Source organism: Podarcis melisellensis (genome assembly GCF_964234715.1).
Source record: "Podarcis melisellensis genome assembly, chromosome: 5".
NCBI classification, from domain to species: Eukaryota; Metazoa; Chordata; class Lepidosauria; order Squamata; family Lacertidae; genus Podarcis; species Podarcis melisellensis.
In genome coordinates, this window is record NC_138537.1 from 2,401,789 (window position 1) to 2,418,162 (window position 16,374).

General features: G+C 44.4%; 1 long non-coding RNA gene across 1 annotated transcript in view; it reads left to right on the forward strand.

The window, feature by feature from the left end:
- The first annotated feature begins 810 nt into the window (after nt 1–810).
- The window catches only part of LOC309370040, a 250,041-nt gene continuing 234,477 nt past the window's right edge, over nt 811–16,374 (forward strand). The window contains exon 1 of the long non-coding RNA XR_014168381.1: nt 811–1,168. This is a non-coding gene — a long non-coding RNA (uncharacterized lncRNA). The remainder of the gene's footprint in view (nt 1,169–16,374) is intronic.

Sequence of the window (16,374 nt, forward strand, 5' to 3'; positions counted from 1 at the left end):
TGTGTTTTGGTCTCCTGCAAAGGCCTCGCTAAATATTCCACGCCTCCATCCAAGCACAACCTCTGGGACCCTGGGCGAGAAATGACAGGTGGGAGCCAGGCAAGAGGATCTGGCAGGGCAATCGCAGAATCATAGATCTGAGGAGTTGGGATCCCCAAGGGCCATCTAGACCAACCCCCTGCAATGCAAGAATTGAAGCTAAAGCATCCCTCGCAGATGGACATCCGACCTCTGCTGAGAAACCTCCAGCAAAGGAAAGTCCACCACTGTTTCTGTTACTATTATTATTATTATTATTATTATTATTATTATTATTATTATTATTACAATTCTTTATTACAAAACAATTTACATATAACATAAACAGGACAACAACAACACATGAATACACTAGCTAACAACATAGAATAATACTAAATAATATTTTTTTCCTTATACCCCTCCCATCCCGGTGCAGAAAACCGGGCTCAGGGCGGCTAACAACAAATTTAAAACACTTAATTGATGTAATAAAATACAGTATAAAATGTGAATAACAATAAATTCAGAATATCATTAATTTCTGATTCACCTCATTGCACTTTTTACACCCTATTAATCTATACACACTGGTTTATTATTATTATTTTGTTACTTATCAAAAGAAATTTTACTTTTCTAGTTTCCTGATACTTCAAGATTCAATCTAAATCTCTCAGGAGATTTGCATTACCATAGTACTTTCTAAGGTATTCTTTCAATATTATCCAGTCTTCGTTGACTTTTTGGTTTAAGTTTCCTTTTATTCTCCCTGTCATTTTTGCGAGTTCTAGATATTCCATCATCTTCGCTTGCCGGACGGTTTTTGTCGGGATTAAGTCGCCTTTCCATTTTTTTGCTATCAAAATCCTAGCCGCCATGGTTGCGTACATAACAAGGGTTCTATGGGGGCGTTTTTTGTATTTCAGTCGACATAATACCTTTCCTGTTCTGCCCCCGAGTTTTCCCACAGGGCTGTCAAGGATTTGCCCATCATATTTGCCAAGTTCATGAATCTTAACATAAGCTTAAGAAGTGCCTCCTAGTCTAGCCTCCTGCTCTCAAGTAAATTGGCAAAAATGTAGAAATCTAAATCAAACAAGTGTTGGAAATGTAAAGAGAAAGAAGGTTCTTTTCATCATATGTGTTGGTCTTGTAGTAAGGTTAAAGCTTACTGGGAAATGATATATAATGAAACGAAAAGGATATTTAAAATAACGTTTGTAAAAACACACACGCAAAAAGCTTTCCTTTTGGGAATTATAGGGATAGAACTACCTAAATTGTTTAGAAATTTATTTATGTATGCGACTACAGCGGCAAGATTGTTACTCGCCCCCAAATGGAAAGAAGCAGAAATCTCGGCAAAGGAAGAATGGATACAAAAACTTGTGGAATATGCAGAAATGGCGAAACTTACCGGAAGAATAAGAAATCAAGATAACCAACTTTTAATAAAAGAGTGAAAATGGTTTATTGAATATTTACAGATGAATTGTAAACAGATAAGAACATTGGCAGGATTATTGTAATAACCTGCAGTTTCATAAGAGTATATACTTAAAGAAGATGGATGAATGAGAAAATTAAGTTAATTTGGATACGCAGAAGATATTAAAAATAAATTTAAGGAACCGTAGAAAGAGGGAGAAGGAAGTCAAGCTTTGAAATGTAAAAATGACTGTGAAATTAGTGAAATGTATAAAATTGAAAAGTATAATTAAAACATTTAATTAAAAAAAGGAAGCAAGGTGGACATCATGTTGTATCCTGACTGCCGCCCCAGAACATGGCGCGATTCAAGTTTTTCCTTTGTCAAGGTTTTCAGAAATAGAAGAAAGCAAGCTGGAGTTTCCATTGTCTTTGAGTCTCATGATTATACAAAAGGAAGAAAAACAATCTTGTGCCAGGGGTGCGTGGAAGCCCAAAGATTTGCCCAGCATCTGTGTGGTTTTTCTAAAGAAATTCCAGCGTGTTCCTGCGCCCTTCCCCACCCTAAATATGAAAGCCCTGTACATATGAAAGCACTTTGTTCCCCATTTACTATGTTGGGAAATCTAAAAATGGCTGTGACATTTCCCCTTTTTCAGTCAGAGTGAGTGAAAGGAGCCACTCCAGGGTGAATTAAGCCTGCTAAATTGCGGACAAAAAGGTCCCGGGGATTTTTGTAAGGGAAGTCAAAGGGATTCACCGTTCTCCATAGCTTGCTGAGTGGGATGCATTTTTGCTTGCATATTTAACTTGGCAGTTTCTGGCAGCTGTTTGTATCCCCTGAAAACCCTTAAGGTAGAGGTAAAGGGACCCCTGACCATTAGGTCCGGTCGTGGCCGACTCTGGGGTTGTGGCGCTCATCTCGCTTTACTGGCCGAGGGAGCCGGTGTACAGCTTCTGGGTCACATGGCCAGCATGACTAAGCCGCTTCTGGCGAACCAGAGCAGTGCACAGAAACACCATTTACCTTCCCGCCGGAGTGGTACCTATTTATCTACTTGCACTTTGACGTGCTTTCGAACTGCTAGGTGGGCAGGAACTGGGATAGAGCAATGGGAGCTCACCCCATCGCGGGGATTCGAACTGCTGACCTTCTGATCGGCAAGTCCTAAGCTCTGTGGTTTAACCCACAGCGCCACCCACGTCCCTTAGAGGGCACAAGGCTGGAAAAGCTGGAAGAGAGATTACATGCTGTTCACATTGGGGAAGACTCTGTTTTTACGACGTTTTGTGGCTCTCTGGAGCAAGGGTGGAGACGTGGTGAAATCTTTAATTAAAACACGAAAGAGAGCAAAACCAGAGCCTTCTGATGATGCCATCTTAAAAGAGGAACACATGTACTGTGGCATGAGGTTTGTAACACAAAGAGGCTTGGGGCACCGTCAACTCATGGGCACCCAAGGAGGCCGAAGCTGGCCAACTCGGATGGCCTTGAAAGAAAGAGGATTAGACAAATTCATGGAGGATGAGGCTCTGGGAGGCAGTGTGCCTCTGAATCCCAGTTGTGGGAACCTGCAGGAGGGGAGAGGGCTGTTAAACAAAAGTCCCACCTGTGGGATATTCCCTCTCTCTCTCTCTCTCTCTCTCTCTCTCTCTCTCTCTCTCTCTCTCTCTCTCTCTCTCTTATTTTTATTAGGAATTTCAACATAACAGTTTATCAAGAATACATCAACTCCCCCCTTTCTTTCTTTCCCTCCCTCCTCCCAAAAGAAAGAAAAAACCACCCTCCCACCCCCTCCAGACTTCCCTCAGCTCCTCTCTCTGGTTTCTCAGCGCATGTTATTCTCTGCATATTATAAAATTGTAAAGATCCTTGATTTATCTCTCTGTATATTACCAATAAAGAGTTTGTGAACGTTCATTCAAAACCCGCCAAGAAGTCCAGTTCATTTTGTTGTTTCTTTAAATACTTTGTAAAAGGTTCCCATTCTTCTTTAAAATCACAGTTGTCCTTGCCACATAGTCTGTGTGTCAGTTTCGCCAATTCCGCGTAGTCCATCAGTTCCTCTTCCCACACGCCTGTGGGATTTTCATTGCGGCATCTGGTAGACTCCTGAGAGAACGGGACAGAATCACAGAATCGTGGAACTGTAGAGTTGGAAGGGACCCTGAGGCGCATCTAGTCCAGCCCCCAGCGATGCAAGAATCACAGTTCAAGAATCCTTGACAGGTGGCCATCCAAACTTTGTGTAGAAACCTCCAATATGTCCAGGATGCTGGGTTAATTGGGTCCCCTCTCTGAAGGTTCTCCTGATCTTCTTAAGTTCTTAAGTTCTACAAGACAGAATGTATTTAAGCTGGGATTTAAGTGGGTGGCAGAACTTTCACTTTCAAGCATTGCTTCATTTCAGACTCCTGCTTGACTCTTCCATTTCTGTGGCCTTTTTCTGACGTATCACTCAACCATCGGTTCCTGTGTATCGTTGTCCCTAAGTTAACTAAGCCTTTTTGTGCTGTTTCATGGATGCATTGTATTCACAGCCCATAAGTAAAGGTAAATGGACCCCTGACCATTAGGTCCAGTCGTGACCGACTCTGGGGTTGTGGTGCTCATCTCGCTTTACTGGCCGAGGGAGCCGGCGTACAGCTTCCAGGTCATGTGGCCATCATGACTAAGCCGCTTCTGGCGAACCAGAGCAGTGCACAGAAATGCCGTTTACCTTCCCACTGGAGCAGTACCTATTTATCTACTTCCACTTTGAGGTGCTTTCAAACTGCTAGGTTAGCAGGAGCAGGGACCGAGCAATGGGAGCTCACCCTGTTGCGGGGATTCGAACTGCCGACCTTCTGATCGGCAAGCCCTAGGCTCTGTGGTTTAACCCACAGCGCCACCTGCATCCCACATTCACAGCCCATACTGTCTGTTTATTTTGAGACAGACAAGTCAAAGAAGCATGGGGCAAAAGAGAACTTGCAGGGTTGGAGGCAAAAACATTTGGGGAGATGGGTTTTTGCAAGATCTAGAACCCAAGGAGGCAGTGTCGTCCCAAAGCAGCGCCTCAAGGAGTGACAGGCAGAAATCTAGGGCAAGGAGATAAATGGACTTTAAGTGTCTGGCAAAAGACACGCCACAGCTGAACATTTTCCACATATGGGAATAATGAAGTCCATCGGACACGCAGGCTCAGTCCCAGCCACACGCAAAGATTGCAACATGTGACACAGAAATGTCAAAGGGGGTGAGAATGGGGCTTTCTGGCCTGCCTCTCTCCGTGCCCCATAACAAACCCTTCTGTTTTTTCCTAGGAATATAATCCAGCAATCCTTTCTTATTTATAAATCTATGCCTGTAATAAAAACAATCTTCTGTCTTCCAGGGAACTCTGCCGTTCCTCAGAATCTGATGGAGGGATTCCACAGCGAGGAGCTCAGCAGTTCTGGAGAAGCTCCTTGGCCCCTGCGGCTGATTTTTCTCTACATTGCGCACAGCTGCTGGGAAGTGTGGGGTGTGTTTTGGGATGCGTTATCAGACCTTCAGGCCCAATGGGACTGTTCACCCAGAGGGCTGCCCTGCCAGAGTCCTCTGCAGGATGCGGGCATTCCTGGAAAGAGGATTTGCTATAATAATAATAATTTATTATTTATACCCCGCCCATCTGGCTGAGTTTCCCCAGCCACTCTGGGCGGCTCCCAATCGAGTGTTAAAAACAATACAGCATTAAATATTAAAAACTCCCCTAAACAGGGCTGCCTTCAGATGTCTTTTAAAAATAAGATAGCTGCTTATTTCTTTGACATTTGATGGGAGGGCGTTCCACAGGGCGGGAGCTACCACTGAGAAGGCTCAATGTCTGGTTCCCTGTAACCTTACTTCTCGCAGGGAGGCCCTCGGAGCTGGACCTCAATGTCTGGGCAGAACAATGGAGGTGGAGACGCTTCTTCAGGTCTACTGGGCCGAGGCCATTCAGGGCTTTAAAGGTCAGCACCCAACACTTTGAATTGTGCCAGGAAACATACTGGGAGCCAATGTAGGTTTTTCAGGACCGGTGTTATGTGGTCTTGGCGGCCGCTCCCAGTTACCAGTCTAGCTGCCACATTCTGGATTAGTTGTAGTTTCCAGGTCACCTTCTAAGGTAGCCCCACAGAGAGCACATTGCAGTAGTCCAAGCGAGAGATAACTAGAGCATGCAGCACTCTGGCGAGACAGTCCGAGGGCAGGTAGAGTCTCAGCCTACGTACCAGATGGAGCTGATAAACAGCTGCCCTGGACACAGATTTGACCTGTGCCTCCATGGACAGCTGTGAGTCCAGAATGACTCCCAGGCTGTGCTCCTGCTCCTTCAGGGGCACAGTTGCCCCATTCAGGACCAGGGAGTCCCCCACACCCGCCCGCCCCCTGTCCCCCCAAAACAGTACTTCTGTCTTGTCAGGATTCAACCTCAATCTGTTAACTGCCAGCCACCCTACAGTCACCTCCAGGCACTCACACTGGACCTTCACCACCTTCACTGGTTCTGATTTAAAAGAGAGGTAGAGTTGCAGGAAGGATTCTCCAACGAGAAGAAATTTCAGATACCAGTTGTTTCCAAGAATGTACAGGAAGCTGCCTTAAAGCAACCCTGTTATTATGGAATAGGACATCCCTGTTTTAATCAGAGAAGTGCTGGAGGGTATGCACCTGAGAGGGGCCGGAACTGAGTTCCAGGAAGTTCCGACTGGAAAAATCCTCCTGCCCTGCACATAGAAAAGCAGCCCATTAGGGGGAAATGTCTCGATGACATGCTAGCTTTCAGTGTGCAGGGTATATTTCCCCCTGCCCTTCTCCCGTGTATGAAGAACCTCCATTGGATAGCTCTCCCCCATCATTTGCCAGTTGAAATGTTGCAGCCTGGGCATGAGTTCATTGCCTCGATGAGGACAGGATCCTTGCAGAGACTTGGAAGAAGAAGTCGCTCGCCTCAGCCACAAACCCCCAGCGTGTCCTTAAGCGAGAGGGAATGCAATTTTACCACCTGGAAATGGAGAAAAGCCTCGCTAATAGGATTTCCTGTGAGGAGGCGCCTGCGGGACCTGCCTGCCCACCGCAGAGAGCCCAGAAAGCTGGTGAGCAGGGAGGGGTGCTCCCTCTGTCCCCATTGTGCTCGCCCTCAGGAAAAACAAGCTGGATCTTTCCTGCTTTTTTAATCGTTCCCTTGGCAAACAGCTCCCAACATTGGAGGAGATGTTTTGGAAAATCACAGCGATGTAAAAAAAGGAAAGGAGGGAGGGGGGGAACACCCAAGCAAAACACTCGTAAAAAAACCCCCATCTTTGATTTCCATGCTGTTTATGCTCTTCATAAAAATATATATAAAAAGATTTAATAGCCCTCAGAGGAGAAATGTAGGGGGGGGACTTATTTCTCACAACTCTCTCTCTTTCCCTCCCCCTCCTCAAATAAATTGGACAGATAATTAGTATTTTCGTGAATTCGGTGGAAAATTGGAAAGCCCTTTCCCGAAACTTCCACGAACATGCAAACAGGGTTTGGGGTGAGCAGAGCTGGGGCTCAGAGCTGTTTATTTCAATTTAGGGTAATTTTCTATCTCCAGATCTTTGACCTGGCACCCATTTCCAAAGGAACCTTGGAAGTGTATCGTAAGTTGGCACCGTGGGTGCTCTCAAAAGCAGGGTGCACAATTTGGGCCTGTGCCGATTGCACCCTAGAGAGGAGGGGCAAGGAGGGAACAAAATAAAAGGGGTGGGTGGGGAAAGTGGGGGGGTGCAGGGCGTCTGTGGGGAGCTGGCCAGGCCAGGCCTCTACAACTGTCTTTCGGCCACATTGACCCGATCCTCTCCTTTTCTTCTCCCCAAAGAGAAAAGGCTCAGCCAAGCGATTCGCTCATCGTCCATTTCCAAGAAACATTTTATTCTCCTCCTTGCCTTCTCTGTTCGGTTGTTTATGCTCTCCTCGCTCAGAAAAGGAGGGGGAAATAAAAGGGGACGCCCCCCCCCCCCGTGTGGCCGTGCCCAATTTCCCTCTGGGAACCTCTTTAAAGTTTTGAAAGGAGGAAAAGGCAAAACGTTTTAAACACATAAGAAAGAAAGAAAGAAAGAAAGAAAGAAAGAAAGAAAGAAAGAAAGAAAGAAAGAAAGAAAGAAAGAAAGAAAGAAAGAAAGAAAAGAATTAGCTCTGGAAGGTTTTCAGAAGATTCCTTTAAGGCTCTTCCAAGCTTTCGAGAAGAGGAAATATGTCTCCTTAATCTCTCACGCTACGAATGGGACCGCGTTTCAGACTTTTTATTAGTTATTTTTCCTAATTTTCATTCCCTCCTCTCCCCTTTGAAACAAGATCTTAATTTTTCACCCAGCATTGGCAATCCCTGCCTACCTCGTCAAATTGCATATTTTCGAGCGTGATTGATGGCAGAGGAGCCAGCCGTGGCCTATCATCCTAAACGGCTTTAAAAGAGGGGACTGTCCACAGTCAGAGGCAGCGGCGCTTCTGAATCTCACTTGCTGGAACCACAAGAGGGGACAGTTGCCCCTGTGTTCGAATCCCGCTTGCTGGTTTCCAACAGGATTCTGTCTGGCCACTTTGAGAACAGGACGCTGGACTAAATGGGCCATTGGCTCTTCTTAGGTTCATAATAATAATAATAATAATAATAATAATAATAATAATAATAATAATTTATTTATACCCCGCCCATCTGGTTTATGACACCAAAATCCAAATAGAACATTTAGCTTATCTCATTGAGATTCACAGGCCTCAGAATACTTACCTGCATCACTTCTGAAAAATCATTGATGGCCTTTTCACTGTCAGAAGGATATGTCAACCGTTCTTCGTGTGGCTTGCTTTCCAGACCCTTGAACATCTTGGCTGCCCTCCTCTGCCTACCTTCCAGCTTGTCGACATCCTTCTTAAACTGTGGCACCCAGAACTGGACGTTGTTGTTGTTTAGTTGTGTCTGACTCTTCATGATCCCCTGGACCAGAGCACACCAGGCACTCCTGTCTTCCACTGCCTCCTGCAGTTTGGTCAAACTCATGCTGGTACCTTCAAGAACACTGTCCCACCATCTCGTCCTCTGTCGTCCCCTTCTCCTTGTGCCCTCCATCTTTCCCAACATCAGGGTCTTTTCCAGGGAGTTTTCTCTTCTCATGAGGTGGGCAAAGTCTTGGAGTCTCAGCTTCAGGATCTGTCCTTCCAGTGAACACTCAGGGCTGATTTCCTTAAGAATTGATCTGTTTGATCTTCTTGCAGTCCGTGGGACTCTCAAGAGTCTCCTCCAGCACCAGAATTCAAAAGCATCCATTCTTCAGCGATCAGCCTTCTTTATGGTCCAGCTCTCACTTCCTTACATCACTACTGGGAAAACCAGAGCTTGAACTATACGGACCTTGGTTGGCAAGGTGATGTCTCTCCAGAACTGGACACAGGACCCCAAATGTTGTCCGACCGAGGCAGAATAGAGCAGGACTATGACTTCCCTTGATCTGGACACTAGACTTCTGTTGATGCAGCCTAGAATAGCATTAGCCTTTTTTGCTGCTGCATCACACTGCTGGCTTATGAGAAGATTGCAGTCCACTAAGACCACTAGATCCATTTCATTCTGCCTCATTGCAACTCATTGCCTCATTGCACTCTATCCTTACGTCACACAACTGTGACGGGGTGGGGGAAGCTACTTCTGATAAAATTATCTGTCCTGCTGCAACACATAGAGGCACAGGAGCCCCTGAAGAATCTGAATGTGGCAACCTTACCCAGGGCGTCTTTCCTCCAGACATTTTTTGCTCCAAAGACATTTCTTTTCTCTCAATTAAGGGCCTCGTTTGGCTCTAATAAGGTGCTTATTGACTCTCAGGCCTCCATTGATCCAAACAAGGCTGCCACAAACGTTTAATGAATCGCCTCCGAGATAAATCAGAGCGCAGGTAATAAACTGCGGCTGGCACGGGCAAGCATCCCTTAATTATGTTCCTCTTAATACAGCAAGTCCATAATGAATTTTTGAGGCATTTAATTACCCGTTTGGCAAGGTAATCAAGGGGTAGTTAATGATAAAGTTGGCGTCAGGGTGGGGCTTGAAAACAGAGAAAGTGCCCAATATGGAGTGCAAAAAAAAAAAGTCTCTTAACTAAGGAGAAATGAAGTTCCTCCAGCTGTCTGGTTAAGGAGTTATTAGCAGATCGTTTTCGCAAATGCGCAAAGACCACACTTGAGAAATCTGCCGTCTTCCAGGATGTAATTTGAAGCAGAGCTTTGCGCGGCCCTTCCAGCAAATACATTTTCAGGGCAGGTCTGAAGTCCTGGGATATTGGGGGCAGCAAGGCACAGGGCGCTCCTGAACATGTGCAAATTTCTTTTTTCTTCTTCTTTTTTCTTTTTTCCCCAAAATTATAACAAGACATATTATCCAAAAACATATCATCCTTGTCCCCCCCCCATTTTCCTCCCGCCCCACCTCCCACACAAAACCCACCCCCACCCCCTGACTTCCCTCAGTTCCAGTCTTTGATTATTCTAAAAATGTTGTTTTCTGCATGTTACACAGTTGTATAAATCCTCAAACTATTTAGCTGACTATTATCAATAAAAAAATTGTGAATGTTTATTTAAAACCAGCCAAGAGTCCAGTTCGCTTTGCTGCATCTTCAAATACTTTGTAAAGGGTTCCCATTCATCTTTAAAGTCACAGTTATCCTTGTCCCGTAGCTTGTATGTCAGTTTTGCTAGTTCTGCATAGTCCATCAATTTTTTTTGCCATGATTCTTTGCTTGGGGTTTCTTCAAGCTTCCATCCTTGTGCAACCAGAACTCTCGCAGTCGTTGTCACATACATGAAGATGTTTTTCAGCTTTTTTGGCAGGTCTCTCCCTACAATCCACAACAAAAATGCATCGGGTTTTTTAAACAAATGTTAAATGGAACATTTTCTTCAATTCGTTGTATATCATTTCCCAAAAATTTTTAATTACCTTACAATCCCAACGTGCAAATTTCCACAGGACCCCCACAGATACCGTACAGATGGGAAAGGTGTAGAAAAGAGAAGACAAAAAGATCAAGGAAAGCCGCAGCTTTTCTGTTTTGAGGGAAGGCGAGAAAGAGGCGACAGGGAAATTTACGAAACCATTCATGGGATGGAGGAATTGGGGAGAGAAATGTTCTTCTTCTTCTCTCATATAACACTGGAACCCCTGGACATTCAATGAAGCTGGATGCCGGAAGTTAATCTATGGAACTCCCTGCCACATGAAACAGTGATGGCTACCAACCTCGAACTTTGAAGACACTCGAACTCAGGACGCAAGGGAGAAATGTGCTAAGAGGAAGGCACGCATGGCAAATCCACATTGTGATCAACTTCTGCCTGGAAACCAATGTCCCCACTGTGGAAGGACGTGTGGATCCAGAATTGGCCTCCACAGTCACTTACGGACTCATTGTTAAAACCGTGTTTATGGAAGACATTCTTACTCGGCTACAAGGGATCGCCAAAGAAGAAGACCAACCTAGATGGCTTTCAAACAGAATTGGGCAAATTCTTGGAGTAGACGGCTATTGATGGCTACTCACCAAGATGTCTGCAGCCTATTCTGAATCTTTTCCAACTCTACCATTTCCTTTTTGAGGCGCCAAGCAAATGCCTTTTTCTTCTCTGGGTTTTTGGCCCCTAATTTTCAGGATATTGGGCCCTCTTTCTGTGGGGCATGACCTGCAGTTCCCTGTTTGTTTATTTGTGCTTTTTAGTCTTTTATCTTGCCTCTTTAGGGACTGATTGCTGTTTTTAATTGGGTTTCATGTCAGTTCGCTTTGAGTCACCCTGTAAGAAAATCAAGCAGCAAGCACGGCAATACTATGACGGCAAAATCACCAAGGCAGTGTGGTGTAGTGGTTAGAGCATCGGGCTCAGACTTGGGAGGGGCCAGGGTTCGAATCTCCCACTCAGCCATGAAGCCCACTGGGTGAGTTTGTGTGACAGTCTCTGCCTCTCCGCCTAACCTACCTCACAGGGTTGTTGTGGCAGGGATTAAGCAAGGAAGGGGAGAGCAACACACAGACTGCCTTGAGCTCTTTGGAGAAAATGCAATAAATGTGACAAATAAATAAATAAATAACATTGCATTTAAAAAAAATGTGTATACTGGGAGAAAATTCACACCAACAATTTTCCATGAGGATTTAAAAAAAAAATATGCAAACTGTTTTGTGGCAAACTAAACTTAAGGGATGCAGAAAGGAGGAAAAACTGAAACTGAAATGGACAGATTCTGCTATTGAGCTGGGGGAGGTGAAAACACACCATTTTTCTGCAGGCAGCAGAGGGCAGGCTAGTAGTAAGATCGGGGAGAGGAAAGAAGGGAGCATAGAATTTGCTCCCTTGCAGCAGAGACATCACCTTGCCAACAAAGGTCTGTATAGTTAAAGCTATGGCTTTCCCAGCAGTGATGTATGGAAGTGAGAGCTGGACCATCAAGAAGGCTGATCGCCAAAGAATTGATGCTTTTGAATTCTGGTGCTGGAGGAGACTCTTGAGAGTCCCATGGACTGCAAGAAGATCCAACCTCTCCATTCTGAAGGAAATCAGCCCTGAGTGCTCACTGGAAGGACAGATCCTGAAGCCGAGGCTCCAAGACTTTGGCCACCTCATGAGAAGAGAAGACTCCCTGGAAAAGACCCTGATGTTGGGAAAGATGGAGGGCACAAGGAGAAGGGGATGACAGAGGATGAGATGGTTGGACAGTGCTCTCGAAGCTACCAGCATGAGTTTGACCAAACTGGGGGAGGCAGTGGAAGACAGGAGTGCCTGGCGTGCTCTGGTCCAGGGGGTCACGAAGAGTCAGACATGACTAAACGACTAAGGCACAACAAAAGCAGCTTCTGGGAGATCTGAGCAAATCTGGGCCTTCTTGCAAAGAGAAGCTCCCCAAATCTTACACATGGCCGCTAGGAGAAATGAGAACCAGCCCACAAAAATGCATGACTCTGCAATGCACGAGCAATTCATCTCTCTGACTTTGAGAATACGAGAAAGGCCCGTCGAGGTCAGGCCAAGGGGGACCCAAGCTCACCCTCACGTTTTGCAAAGGCTGATATTTTCTGGGATATTTTCTCTCATTTGCCTTGCGGCGCTCAGAGATCTGTGCTGTTTGCCCAACTTGCTGCCAGGTTCAAGGTGCCACTGCATCGCAGGGGGTTGGACTAGATAACCCTCGGGGTCCCTTCCAATTCTATTTTTTTTTTATAATAATATTTATTAAAAAAAATTTCAACAGTAAAAAACATACAGAGTAACATATAATTTTCCAATATCCACATTTCATTCTCCTCCTTGGACTTCCTCGCGACTCTCGCTCCTGCATTCCAAACTCTTAAATTTTACCAGCAAATTATTAACTTGTTTCAATTCTTATAGTACAATTTTCCAATATTAAATCTCAAATTTTAGAAAATTTAAACCACAATTCTAAAGACTTAGTTTTAACATAACATTTATCCAAAATTTGTCTTTTCTTTTAATAGCGTTTAGATTCTTATTCCTTTTAACTAGTTTGTTGGTACCATGTTGTTGCTAATCTTACATCTTTCTTAACATTCATACAATTTGCAATGTTTTTGTAGATAGTCCTTAAATTTCTTCCAGTCCTCCTCCACAACTTCTTCTCCCAGGTCTCGGATTCTGCCAGTCATTTCCGTCAGTTCCATATAGTCCATCAGTTGCATCTGCCATTCTTCCAGTGTGGGCAAATCTTGGGTTTTCCAGTATTTAGCAATGAGTATCCTTGCTGCTGTTGTAGCATACATAAAAAAAGTTCGGTCTTTCTTTTGCACCCTCTGACCGACAATGCCCAGAAGAAAGGCCTCTGGTTTCTTAGGAAAGGTATACTTAAATATCTTTTTCAGCTCATTATATATCATTTCCCAGAGTGCCTTAACTCTAGGGCAGGTCCACCAGAGGTGAAAGAACGTTCCTTCAGTTTCTTTACATTTCCAACATTTATTATCTGACAAATGGTATATCTTTGCAAGCTTGACAGGGGTCATGTGCCACCTGTATATCATAACTACCTTACTTTCAGAAGACATCTTAAGGCAGCCCTGTTCAGGGAAGTTTTTAATCTGTGATATTTTAGTGTATTTCTGGTTTTTGTGGAAGCCGCCCAGAGTGGCTGGGGAAACCCAGCCAGATGGGCGGGGTACAAATAATAAATTATTATTATTATTATTATTATTTCAAGGGTCCCTTCCAATTCTAGGAGTCTATGAATATATAAAGGACTTAATAACGTGGAACCACTTTACCTGAGAGATCACCTTACCCCACATCTGCCCAATTGATCACTTTGATCGGCGGAATTGGCATTACCACACGTGCCACATAATTCCCCTTCTGCATATGTAAGAACTCAATCTGTAGCCGCACCTGCACTTTGGAACTACCTGCCTCATGATACCAAGGAGGCTCCTTCACTGGACCTGCTTAAAACATCCTTGTTTAGACAAGCCTGGCCAGCTGCCTATAATATTGATGCAAGTTTTAACCTCTTCTCAGCCTCTTGTTTCAATTTTTTGAAAGTCTCGAGCTATTGTTGTGATTTTTTCTTAGTGACAATTTTATTGTTTTATCTTTTTGGTAAATTTTGAGAGTTGTTTGTTTGTTTGTTTTACAATCAAGCGGTGCATGAATTTTAGGAAATAAATAATAATAACAACACAGAGGCTAGCTATGAAATGTAGGTGTGATATCAGCACCTTGGCTCACTCCAGGATCCTAAATTAGGTGGGATCTCCCAGGCCTCCTATCCAGAAAAAGATCACTCCTGTTTGGCTGTGTGAAAACATTGCACCCAGAAAGCAGCAGCCAGGTGAAGTAACAGTACCAAACAGGATTGTTTCCCTCCCTAACATTTGGTATATAGCAATGCACTGCTTTTGAACAAGGAAGCCTCATTTAGTAATCATGATTAATAGCCAACGATAGCCATCTCCTCCTCCTCCATCATGGATTTATCTAATCCTTTTTTAATGCTGTCTAATGCAGGGGCCACCGGCATGTCTTGTGGCAGTAAGTTCCACAGGTTAAATATGTGCTGTGTGAAGACACACTGTTTATATTTACCCAGGAGCTAATACCCAGTATGTTTCAGAGCACAATTCGAAGTGTTGGTGCTGACCTTTAAAACCCTAAATGGCCTTGGCCTGAAGAAGCATCTCCACCTCCATCGCTCTGCCCGGACACTGAGGTCCAGCGCTGAGGGCCTTCTGGCAGTTCCCTCCCTGCGAGAAGCCAAGTTACAGGGAACCAGGCACAGGGCCTTCTCAGTGGTGGCACCCGCCCTGTGGAACGCACTCCCATCAGATGTTAAGGAGATGAGTAATTATATGACATTTAGGAAACATCTGAAGGCAGTTTTGCATCAGGAAGTTTCTAATGTTTGGGGTTTTATTGTGATTTTAATATTTTGTGACTGTGGCATCATAGTTATATGGGTGAGGTATAAGAATTTCATGATAATGATGATGATGATTCACTATATTTCTCCTGAATCTATTGGCATTAGGGGAACCCAGAATATTTTGAGGGAGAGGGGATAAAAGTGGTCCACAGTAAATCAGCAGCTGGGAGAAAACATCGCTCCTCCAGACCACACACACATGTAATACATTTTATATATTGCTTGATTGTGGGGGGGAGGGAACCCCTCAAAGCAGTTCTACAAAAAAGAATGAAACAATAAAATTATTACCAAAGTATTTACAACCATAATTTGAAACATCTCGGAAGTTAAAACCGCAACAGAATAGACTAAAACAAATCAAAACTCCTGCAAACTTTCTAAACATCTGAGTAGGGTTGTCTAAATAATAATGTCTTCAGCAAAATGCCCACAGAAGGAAGAATCACCCTCTCCAAAAATGGCCTGGAGGGGGGAAATAATTAGTTTCCTAGCCCCAGATCTCGCAAAGTTTACTAAGCGTGATTCTGCAGGGTTCGTCACCCAGAAAGACCAAAAGATGGGCAAATTGAGAAGAGGAGCGACTTTCCCTTTTCCGCCACATAAACTGACTTGATACCTGAGACCCCCTGATGCCTGCAAAACTGTTGAGCATTCAGCAAGAAGATGGCAGGCTCTTATATTTTACTTGCAGTCGCCGCATCAGATACATTCTGCGCCTGTAAAAAAATGATCAATTAGTTTGGCGGCCTTTGCACTTTGGAACTCCCTGCCTATTGCCTTTGCCTGCTAAAAACATCTCTGTTCAGAAAAGCTTACCCAGATATTAAGAATGCTGATGTAAAATCATAGAGCTGGAAGGGATCCGAGGGACATCTAGTCCAATCCCGGCCCCTGCAATGCAGGGGAAAAATTATTTTTTTAATATTTTGTCTTTACCAATATTCTTTTTGTTTTATTCCTTTTGTAAACTGCTTCGAGGTGTGGTTTCTCTCACCCCACCCAAGCAAGTGGTAGATAAAATTTAAGGGGCGGCAGTTATTAAATTTCCTCCCAGATTAGCTCAGGGCATCAGATATTCTTGCAGGACCAGCTCAGTGAGGTTTGGGCAGGAGAATTTTCCTCCGGCTGGCCGACTGCTGTGGACGGGGTCTTCTGAGCCCAAGATGCAATTTGCATCCAGATTCCTCCTCCTGAGCCCAACTTTTTGGAGAACGTGAAATCTCTGACCCTCTGGAAAAGGGCTGCAGTTCAGGGGTAGAGAACAGCCTTGCAAGGAGAATGTTCCAGCTTCAACTACCAGAAGCATCTCTAGGTAGAGTTGGCAGAGAGGAAAAGAAAGCAGAATGTTAGCCACTTTGAGACTCCTTAGGGTAGTGATAAGAAAGGTAAAGGGACCCCTAACCATTAGGTCCAGTCGTGAACGACTCTGGGGTTGCGGTGCTCATCTCACTTTATTGGCCGAGGGAGC